Source organism: Phyllopteryx taeniolatus, chromosome 11 (assembly GCF_024500385.1).
Source record: "Phyllopteryx taeniolatus isolate TA_2022b chromosome 11, UOR_Ptae_1.2, whole genome shotgun sequence".
Classification (NCBI taxonomy): domain Eukaryota; kingdom Metazoa; phylum Chordata; class Actinopteri; order Syngnathiformes; family Syngnathidae; genus Phyllopteryx; species Phyllopteryx taeniolatus.
In genome coordinates, this window is record NC_084512.1 from 7,272,033 (window position 1) to 7,281,777 (window position 9,745).

Sequence of the window (9,745 nt, forward strand, 5' to 3'; positions counted from 1 at the left end):
CACTGATTGGGGATGTGACCCCACCCCTCTGTCTCTTTCTCTACTCTCTGCGTTTCCCATGATGCAGTGGTCAAAGAGAAATGGTACCTTGACCCCACAGTTTGGCAAAGAGGTCACAGGCTGGGGTGCAGGAGGTTGACACAAAGGTCAGCCATGTCAGATGTGGGTGAATTGTGGGAGAGTGCTCGTTTTTTACGGGTTTGGGGAAGCTTACTGACATTCAAAGAGAAACACTGCAAAGCAAAGAAGTCTGGTTTGAATAACCAATTTGATGGGTTTTGGAAAGCCCTGTTGGGGTATTGATGTATTGTACAGATTCTATTGGTGGGTAAATACAACCAGCAGTATTGGTACAAGCTTGTTAATAAATATAAAATTCAAACTATGTCTATTTTATAGTATCAATAAAACTATATGTAATGTAAATGTATAAAATTAGCAAGCCTGTGCAACACCCAAAGTAATTTTCTTTTTAGGCATGCAAGACAACATGAAATATACTTTAACTGATTAAGTCAGCAGTCCTATATTTAATAGTCGTGGGACTCTATTACAACCTTAACGTAATTCATTAGAGACCTTTTAATTTATTAAACTAATTTAATCAAAGGATAATAGATTTTGGTCAATGACTGCTGTATACATACTGTATATGTGAACAAAACAACAAAAATTCTATCAAATCCATCAGGCTACTACATAGTGCCACTATACGAATATGATTTCAAGCTAAATTTTAATTCTCGTCGTATCTGGCTTGGTTGGGTTCAATAGTTGATGTTTGATCTGACACCGCAAAATACTACATTATTGACTGCAATTTACATGCCCGAGAGCTCTGTCCCGATTCACTTTCCACGATACTGTGGAGAGCTACAGTTTTAGTCGAGGGTTTCATGGCAAGTTCTTATATTCGTTTAGAAAATAATATTGAAATTATGTCAGACTTTATAATCACTGAATGTCCTATGGTTTGAGCCTATGCGCAGGACATGTCATCTCCGATTGTTAATTTACAGTAGGTGTTTAACTGCTCTGAACATGTTTCCCCATAGTTCATCTTTTGCTTTTGGACATGAGTTTGGATAAACCTTTTGAAAACCAAACTCAGGAAAAGCTGTCCTGTTTTTCTTAGGTGTTATGCTCAGTCCACCACAGTCTGGGTGGCAGACGGAGGGCTAAGACTGACTCAGCTGACAGCCTTGTGACTAGGCTCGGATAGCCTCAAGTTTCAACAACATCTGATGGGGCAGGGGAGATGGGTAGTCTAGACTGGCACAAGGCTTGCCCAGACCTGGCATAGGTTTATGGATCAAGTGTGCTTCCTTCAAACATACGGAGCTGGAGTGGGATTTGGGGGAAAGTGTGAAAGCTGTTCTGGGATAGAGCTCATTGTAGGACTTTGGGGAAGGAGGGGTTCTGGACTGAAGTACTAGTGAGGGTAGCGACGGCATCATATTTTGCATCTCTAAAAGCCAGCTCTGACAAAAAGAGAGGCGCCAGATCCCCTGCCTGGCCTGATGATGCACCACAGAAGCCAAATGAGGGTACCATGCTAATGAGGCCATTCGATTAATGTGACAGAATAAGCTTCCAGTGGGATCGTGTGCGTGCGTAAGTGCGTGTGTGTGTGCGTGCGTGTGTGTGTGTGCGTGTGTGTGTGTTCGTGCCTTAATGAGAAGTATAGGCCACCCTTTCCCAGCAAAAGCCCCACTGGCTTTTTTTTTTTGAAGGGGGGGGGTGTCATTTGAGGGGGCCCTGCCGATTAATGAAGGGCCACATACCAATGGATAGAGATGGTGGGGGTGGCACTGGGTAGCACTAACAAACAAAAAGGTAAATCTAAGGAAAATGCTAATTCATGATTGGCTATATCCAGTGGGGGCAGGGAATGAGGCCACGACAAAGAGGCTGGGGGTTTGTGAGAGTAGAAGTGAAACGAAAGGCAAGCGTCTAGCTTGCAAGAGATATTTTGGGAAATGGGTTTAGGGTGCATGCTTGTGTGGGAGTGTGTGTGTGGGCATGCTGAAAGTTGGAAACAAAGGCAGCCAGCAAGGCTCTGGTCCAGAGGCCTCCAACACAGTGTAACTCAAGCTCTTGTTGCATGTTGTTGTAGTTTTAAATCTCAGCGCTGAGGTTTTTCGACTATGACATAAACCAATGAAGCAATATTTTTTTTCATGTTCAGCTTCAGTACCATACCCCTAACCGTCAGTACCTCCAGTCGAAATATTTAACTTGCAACAGCTTTTCGAAAACATTGCTATGCTTTTTGAGTGTTGCACTGAAAGTAGTTGAAAGAAGTATGCCTGTACATTCTAAAGCAGATGTTTTCCCCTCATAGTTAACTGCAATTGTAATCCATCTAACACCACATGACAGGGTCAGCATTGCCAAAACTGTCCTCTAAAACAGTAATATATTTGTAAGTTACCGTAAGCAGACACCAACCTATATTATTGAAAATATCTTTAAAGCTTAATGTATTTACCCACGTGACGTCTCTGCTGGCATCGGAAATACATCATGTCTAATATTACTCACATTTCATCTCAGGAATTTAACTCTATCTTTTTTTTTTACAGACGTGTGACATACTTACAGAAATGCATGCATGCTTTGGAAAAGAAAACTCTTCATAAAGGTTAGATTGTACTTTACAACACAAAACAGATATTTCACTTACCCTAACCCTCTTGGCAGTTGCAACAGATCTGTTCCAACAAGTCTGGATAGCCCTTATAGTCCTCTGTCTGGTATGTTCTCCAAGTGTTTGGACTTCCTTATGTTTTTTGTTGAAAAGTAAATTGTTGACTTTTGTTCTAACACAACATGCACAATACTTGTTTCCGCTTTCGCCAAGAAGATTCAGAGTTGTTGAGCACAGTCTACAATTTATGTTGATAAATAAGAGTTATCGTGCGTGTCATGATGCAAGTACATCCATCCATCCCTCCATCCATCCATTTTCTACCGCTTCAATTGGGTAAGTTCCACACACATTGCCTTTTAGTTCATAGCTTTGATATTGATACTTGTTATAAAGAACCCCGAGTAAAAAGTTAATTTTAGTCTATGCTGCGGGCTGCTAAGAAAATGGATGCTCATAATTTGGATTCCCTTTATGTCCATCCATCCATTTTCTACTGTTTATCCGTGGTCGGGTCGCGGGGGCAGTGGCTTTAGCAGGGACGCCCAGACTTCCCTCTCCCCAGCCACTTCATCCAGCTCTTCCGGGGGGATCCCGAGACGTTCCCAGGCCAGCCGAAAGACGTAGTCTCTCCAGCGTGTCCTGGGTCGTCCCCAAGGTCTCCTCCCGGTGGGACGTGCCGGGAACATCTCACCAGGGAAGCGTCCGGGAGGCATCCGAATCAGATGCCCCAGCCACCTCATCTGGCTCCTCTCAATGTGGAGGAGCAGTGGCTCTACTCCGAGATCCTCCCGGATGACCGAGCTTCTCACCCTATCTATAAGGGAAAGCTCAAACACCCTGCGGAGGAAACTCATTTCGGCCGCTTGTATCCGGGATCTTGCTCTTTCGGTCACGACCCACAGCTCGTGACCATAGGTGAGGGTAGGAACGTAGATCGACAGGTAAATTGAGAGCTTCGCCTTTCGGCTTAGCACCCCTGAATAGACCTTACCAGGGAGGCTGAGGAGTGTGATCCCCCTGTATTTGGAACACACCCTCCAGTCCTCCTTCTTAAAAAGGGGGACCACCACCCCAGTCTGCCAATCCAGAGGCACTGTCCCCGATGTCCACGCGATGTTGCAGAGCCGTGTCAGCCAGGACAGACCCACAATATCCAGAGCCTTTAGGAACTCCGTGTCATGGGTGTGTCTTCCGGTTGTGTGTCCCCTGTCTCGTACACACCTGCTCCTGAGAGCATCTTTACCACCTGAGCCTCGTTCACCCTAATTACCCATTGCATTTAACCTCGTGTCTCATTCTTTCTCGTCGCCAGTTCGTTGTACCTTGTCGTCGCGTTCCAGCATTCCTTGTTTCCACGTCACAGACTCACAGTAAGACTAGACCCTGTTCCGATTATCGACCTCCCCTTTTTGCCTCACGTTTTTTGGATACTGTTGCTTTTTTTGGATTGCCTGCCTGTGTACCGACCTCTGCCCGTATATTAAATCTATCTTTTTGAAACTGTCCATTTGTTTTGGAGTCATTCATGACACTCCGGGCGAATTTCATCCATCCCCGGGGCATTGCCACCGAGGAGCTTTTTAACCACCTTGGTGACTTCAACCCCAGAGATAGGAGAGCCAGCCTCAGAGAACCCAGACTCTGCTTCCTCATGGGAAGGCATGTCAGTGGAATTGAGGAGGTCTTCGAAGTATTCTCCCCACCGACTCACAACGTTCCGAGTCGAGGTCAGCAGCGCCCCATCCCCACTATACACAGTGTTGGTGGTGCACTGCTTTCCTCTCCTGAGACACCGGATGGTGGACCAGAATTTTGTCGAAGCCGTCCGGAAGTCTTTCTCCATGGCCTCAACGAACTCCTCCCATAACCGAGTTTTTGCTTCAGTGACCACCAAAGCTGCTTTCCGCTTGGCCAGCCGGTACCCATCAGCTGCCTCAGGAGTCCCACAGGCCAAAAAGCCTGATAGGACTCCTCCTTCAGCTTGACGGCATCCCTTACCGTCCACCAACGGGTTCAGGGATTTCCACCACGACAGGCACTGACCACCTTACGGCCACAGCTCCGGTCGGCCGCCTCAGCAATGGAGGCGCGGAACACGGTCCCCCCGATGTCTCCCGCCACCCCCAGAACATGATCAAAGTTTTGTCGGCGGTGGGAGTTGAAACTCCTTCTGACAGGGGATTCTACCAGACGTTCCCAGCAGACCCTCAGAATTGGGCCTGCCACGTCGGACCGGCATCTTCCCCCACCATATCCGCCAACTCACCACCAGGTGGTAATCAGTTGACAGCTCCGCCCCTCTCTTCACCCGAGTGTCCAAAACATGCGGCCGCAAGTCCGATGACATGACCACAAAGTCGATCTTCGAACTGCGACCTAGGGTGTCCTGGTGCCAAGTCCACTTGTGGACACCCTTATGCTTGAACATCAGAATCAGAATCATCTTTATTTGCCAAGTATGTCCAAAACACACAAGGAATTTGTCTCCAGTAGTTGGAGCCGCTCTAGTACAACAGACAGTCAATTTACAGAACACTTTGGAGACAAAGACATTGACAAAAAACAATTGTGCAAAAAGATGCAGAGTCCTCTAGCACTTAGAGCAGTTCGAATGACTAATATTGCAATAGTCTGGTGCAATGACCATTGTGCAAGGGGCGGTGAGACTTCAAGGAGTGTATGCGGTTTAAAGTGACGAGTAGTGCGATAATCTGGGACAATGTTGGTTGTGCAAATGTTACAGATACTCCTCAATCAGTGTGCAAATGGAGCAGATGCTACTCTGGCATGAGTGGCCAGTATATGCAAATAGTGCAGCATGGCGAGACAACTACAGTGAGTGCACGAGTAATACATAATTGGCCCCACAGAAATGTGACACGAACTCAAGTAAAAAAATTGCCAGCTTGTTGTAATGGAATTATAGGTTAGGTGTTTAAGAAGTTGATCGCAAGAGGGAAGAAGCTGTTGGAATGTCTACTAGTTCTAGTTTGCATTGATCGGTAGCGCCTACCTGAGGGAAGGAGCTGGAAGAGCTGGTGACCGGGGTGCGGAGGGTCCGAGAGGATTTTGCACGCCCTTGTCTTAGTTCTGGCAGCGTGCAAGTCCTCAAGGGTGGGTAGGGGGGTGCCGACAATCCTTTCAGCAGTTTTGATTGTCCGTTGCAGTCGGAGTCTGTCCTTTTCTGTAGCAGCACCAAACCAGACTGTGATGGAAGAACACAGGACTGATTCGATGACCGCTGTGTAGAACTGTCTCAGCAGCTCCGGCGGAAGGCCGTGCTTTCTCAGAAGCCGCAGGAAGTACATCCTTTGCTGGGCCTTTTTGAGGACGGAGTTGATGTTGGTCGCCCACTTCAGGTCCTGAGAGATTGTAATTCCCAGGAACTTGAAGTTTCTCGACGGTTGACACAAGGCAGCTGGACAACGTGAGGGGCAGCTGTGGCGAAGGATGCCTCCTGAAGTCCACGATCATCTCTACAGTCTTGAGCGTGTTCAGCTCCAGGTTGTGTCGGCCGCACCACAGCTCCAGCCGCTCCACTTCCTGACGAAATGCAGACTCGTGGTGTTTGTTATGGACAATCCGTGATGAGCACAGAAGTACAATAACAGAACACCGCTCAGGTTCTGATCGGGGGGGGGGGGGGGGGGGGGGCGTTCCTCCCAATCAAATGCTTTTGCAGGCCTTTACTGCAGCCTCTTTCAGTTCTTGTTTGTTTCTGGGGGTTTCCCTCTTCAGTCTCCTCTTCAGGAGGTAAAATGCATGCTCTAGTGGGTTAAGGTCTGGTGATTGACTTAGCCAGTCTAAGACCTTCCACTTTTTCCCCCTGATGAAGTCCTTTGTTGTGTTGGCAGTGTATTTTGGGTCATTGTCTTGTTGCATGATGGAGCTTCTCCCGATTAGTTTTGATGCATTTTTCTGTAAATTGCAAGACAAAATAGTTTTTTAGACTTCAGATTTCCTTCTGCTGCTACCATCATGAGTTACATCATCAATAAAGACTAGTGAACCCCTTCCAGAAGCAGCCATACAAGCCCAAGCCATGGCATTACCTCCACCATGCCTCACAGTTGAGCTCGTGTGTTTTGGATGCTACGCAGATCCTTTCTTTCTCCACACTTTGGCCTTTCCATCTCTTTGGTAGAGGCTAATATTGGTCTCATTAGTCCAGAAAACTTTGTTCCAAGACATTTGTGGCTCATCTCTGTACTTCTTTGCAAAATCCATTCTGGCCTTCTGATTCGTGTTGCTGATGAGTGGTTTGGATCTTGTGTTATGGCCTCTATATTTCTTCTCTCGAAATCTTCTAATAGCAGTGGATTGTGATACCTTCACCCTTGCCCTGTGGAGGTTGGCAAAACACTTTTGTCTGGCAATTTAAAGAAAAATGCATCCAAACTAATCGGGAGAAGCTTCATCATGCAACAAGACATTGGCCTAAAACACACTGCTAACACAACAACGAATTTCATCAGGTTGGAAATGTGGAAGGTCTTAGACTGGCCAAGTCTATCACCGGACTTTAACCCAATCGAGCATGCCTTTACCTCTTGAAGAGGAGACTGAAGGGAGAAACCCCCAGAAACAAACAAGAACTGAAAGATGCTGCAGTAGAGGCCTGCAAAAGCATTTCAAATGAAGAATGCAACAGTCTGATGAAGTCAATGGGTCGCAGGCTTGATGCCGTTACTGCAAGTAAGGGTTATGCCACCAAATATTAAATGTTTTTCACTTTAAGTTAATTTAATCATGTCTGAAACCCAAATGTCTTCAGTATACAACAACAAAGAAAGGAATTGACCTTGCCGTTCCAATACCTTTGGAGCGGACTGCATGCATTTGATTGGTTAGACAGCTGTTTACACGTACAGGTTTCAGTGCAACTCAAGGACAAATTTGACAAGAAAACTCATGGAAATGTTCACAACTGGCCAACATTGCAGCTGAACAAAGTTCCAAGACAGCACATAACATACAGATTTTGTGAGAATTTATGCAATTTCAACATCACAAAATCCTAGAGCGACTGACAGTTGATGTTTTGCAATACCGACTTAACAGGATTAATATTGGTCTTTTTACAATTGATGTGTTTTTCATGTTGGTACAATTCTGGTCTGGCTCAGGTGTTTCAACGTATCTTAAGTCCATTTTCAACCACACTAAAAGTGCATTACTTATTGGTTTTTGAAAAAAAAAAGATGTAAACTTACTGCAGCATTTGCAAAACAAGCAGATGATTTGACAATACTGCTGGTGCTCCTAAAATATATACAATGAAACGATGTTTGCTGTTAAGCAACTACTAATGCTGCCACATAGCGGTCATTATGCCATTAAAATTCAATACTGATATATGATTATACCATACAACAAGCAACCTAACCGCGAGTACAAGGTGGTCTTGCATTCCTGCTGATTTCAGGAGGTCGCAGTGTGGTTTTTCATTGACCCACTTTCCCTCCTAACTGCTATCCGGACAGCAAAGTGTGGTTTAGCAGGGCTGAGAGTTCACACCCTGGTAGCTTTGCCAGGAGGATTGGTGGAAGAGGGAGTAGTAAAAAGTGTGATTAATGAGCAAGTGTTTTGGCATCAGTGCAGAGAACAAAGAGCCTAATCTACAGCACATGGAGAGTGGCAAAGAGTGCGCATTCCAGGCGGAGGATCTATAAACTCACCAATATCCACTGGCTACTAATAGACCACAGAACAGCCTCTGCTTATCTGCTGAGACTGAAGTAATAACACACTGAGTAGCCATGGAAAAAGTACAAAAATATAGTTATATAGTTTAGTTTTCAGATCCAAAGTCATTAAAATGGCTCATGTTGTTAGTGCATACGGGCACGTAAATATTAGTTTGTGTGTGGATACAGGCATATGTGTCAAATATTAATTAATGTCATGGTAAATGTGTGGCACTCAAGCTACAAGCACTCTCCACAGTACAGCCTGTAACAGGTGGAAAATGTGCATGCGTGCGTGTGCGCGTCTGTGTGTGTGTGTGTGTGTGCGTGTGCGTGCGTGCGTGCATGTGTACGTTCGTGCGTGTCTGTGTGTGTCAGTGTGTGTATATGTCCCTTCTGGGGAAAGTTTGAACCATTCATTCAGCTCACCTGTACATCACACGCCAATGTTAATTGCCTCAGCTTCACCTCTTACACAGGCTTAGTCTTAACAGTGTTTTGGGCTCTGTTATGCAAGCCTCTATCAATTGCTCATGTTCCCATCGAAAGACTCAGCGGCCCAAGAATTATGACTTTTCCCGTCTCAGATACCTCTTGCACCCCACTAAGCTTTCAGTCATTGTTAGGCTGTGTGTTAATTGAATATAAGGTGGTGCACAGCTGACATTTACACAGTGATAAATGAGCTATAATTTTCAGATTGTGATAGTAAAATATTATTGTGATTACCGCAATACCAAGGCCATCTCAGAAAACCTTTCACTTGCCGTAGAGCTAAACTAATAGTGGCAATGGTATTTGTAACAACAGGTACATTCACACCTACGGGCAATTTAGATTCTCCAATTAATGCATGTTTTAGAGATGTGGGAGAAAACCAGACTGCCCGGAGAAAACCCACGCAGGCACGGGGAAAACATGCTAACTCCACACAGGCGGGGCCGGGGATTGAACAAAGGTCCTCAGAACTGTGAGGCAGACGCTCTAACCAGTCAACCAACGTGCCGCCAACCATGATTATCAAGTACTAAATTATAGTAAAAAGGGCTAGACAATTAGGAATACGGTTTGTCTGTCTTTCTTTGCGCATGTATTTCATCCATCCATCCATCCATCCATTTTCTGAGCCACTTCGCCTCACTAGGGTCGCGGGCATGCTGGAGCCTATCCCAGCTGTCATCGGGCAGGAGGCGGGGTACACCCTGAACTGGTTGCAAGTCAATCGCAGGGCACATAGAAACAAACAACCATTCGCACTCACAGTCATGCCTACGGGCAATTTAGAGTCTCCAATTAATGCATGTTTTTGGGATGTGGGAGGAAACCGGAGTGCCCGGAGAAAACCCATGCAGGCACGGGGAGAACATGCAAACTCCACACAGGCGGGGACGGGGATTGAACCCCG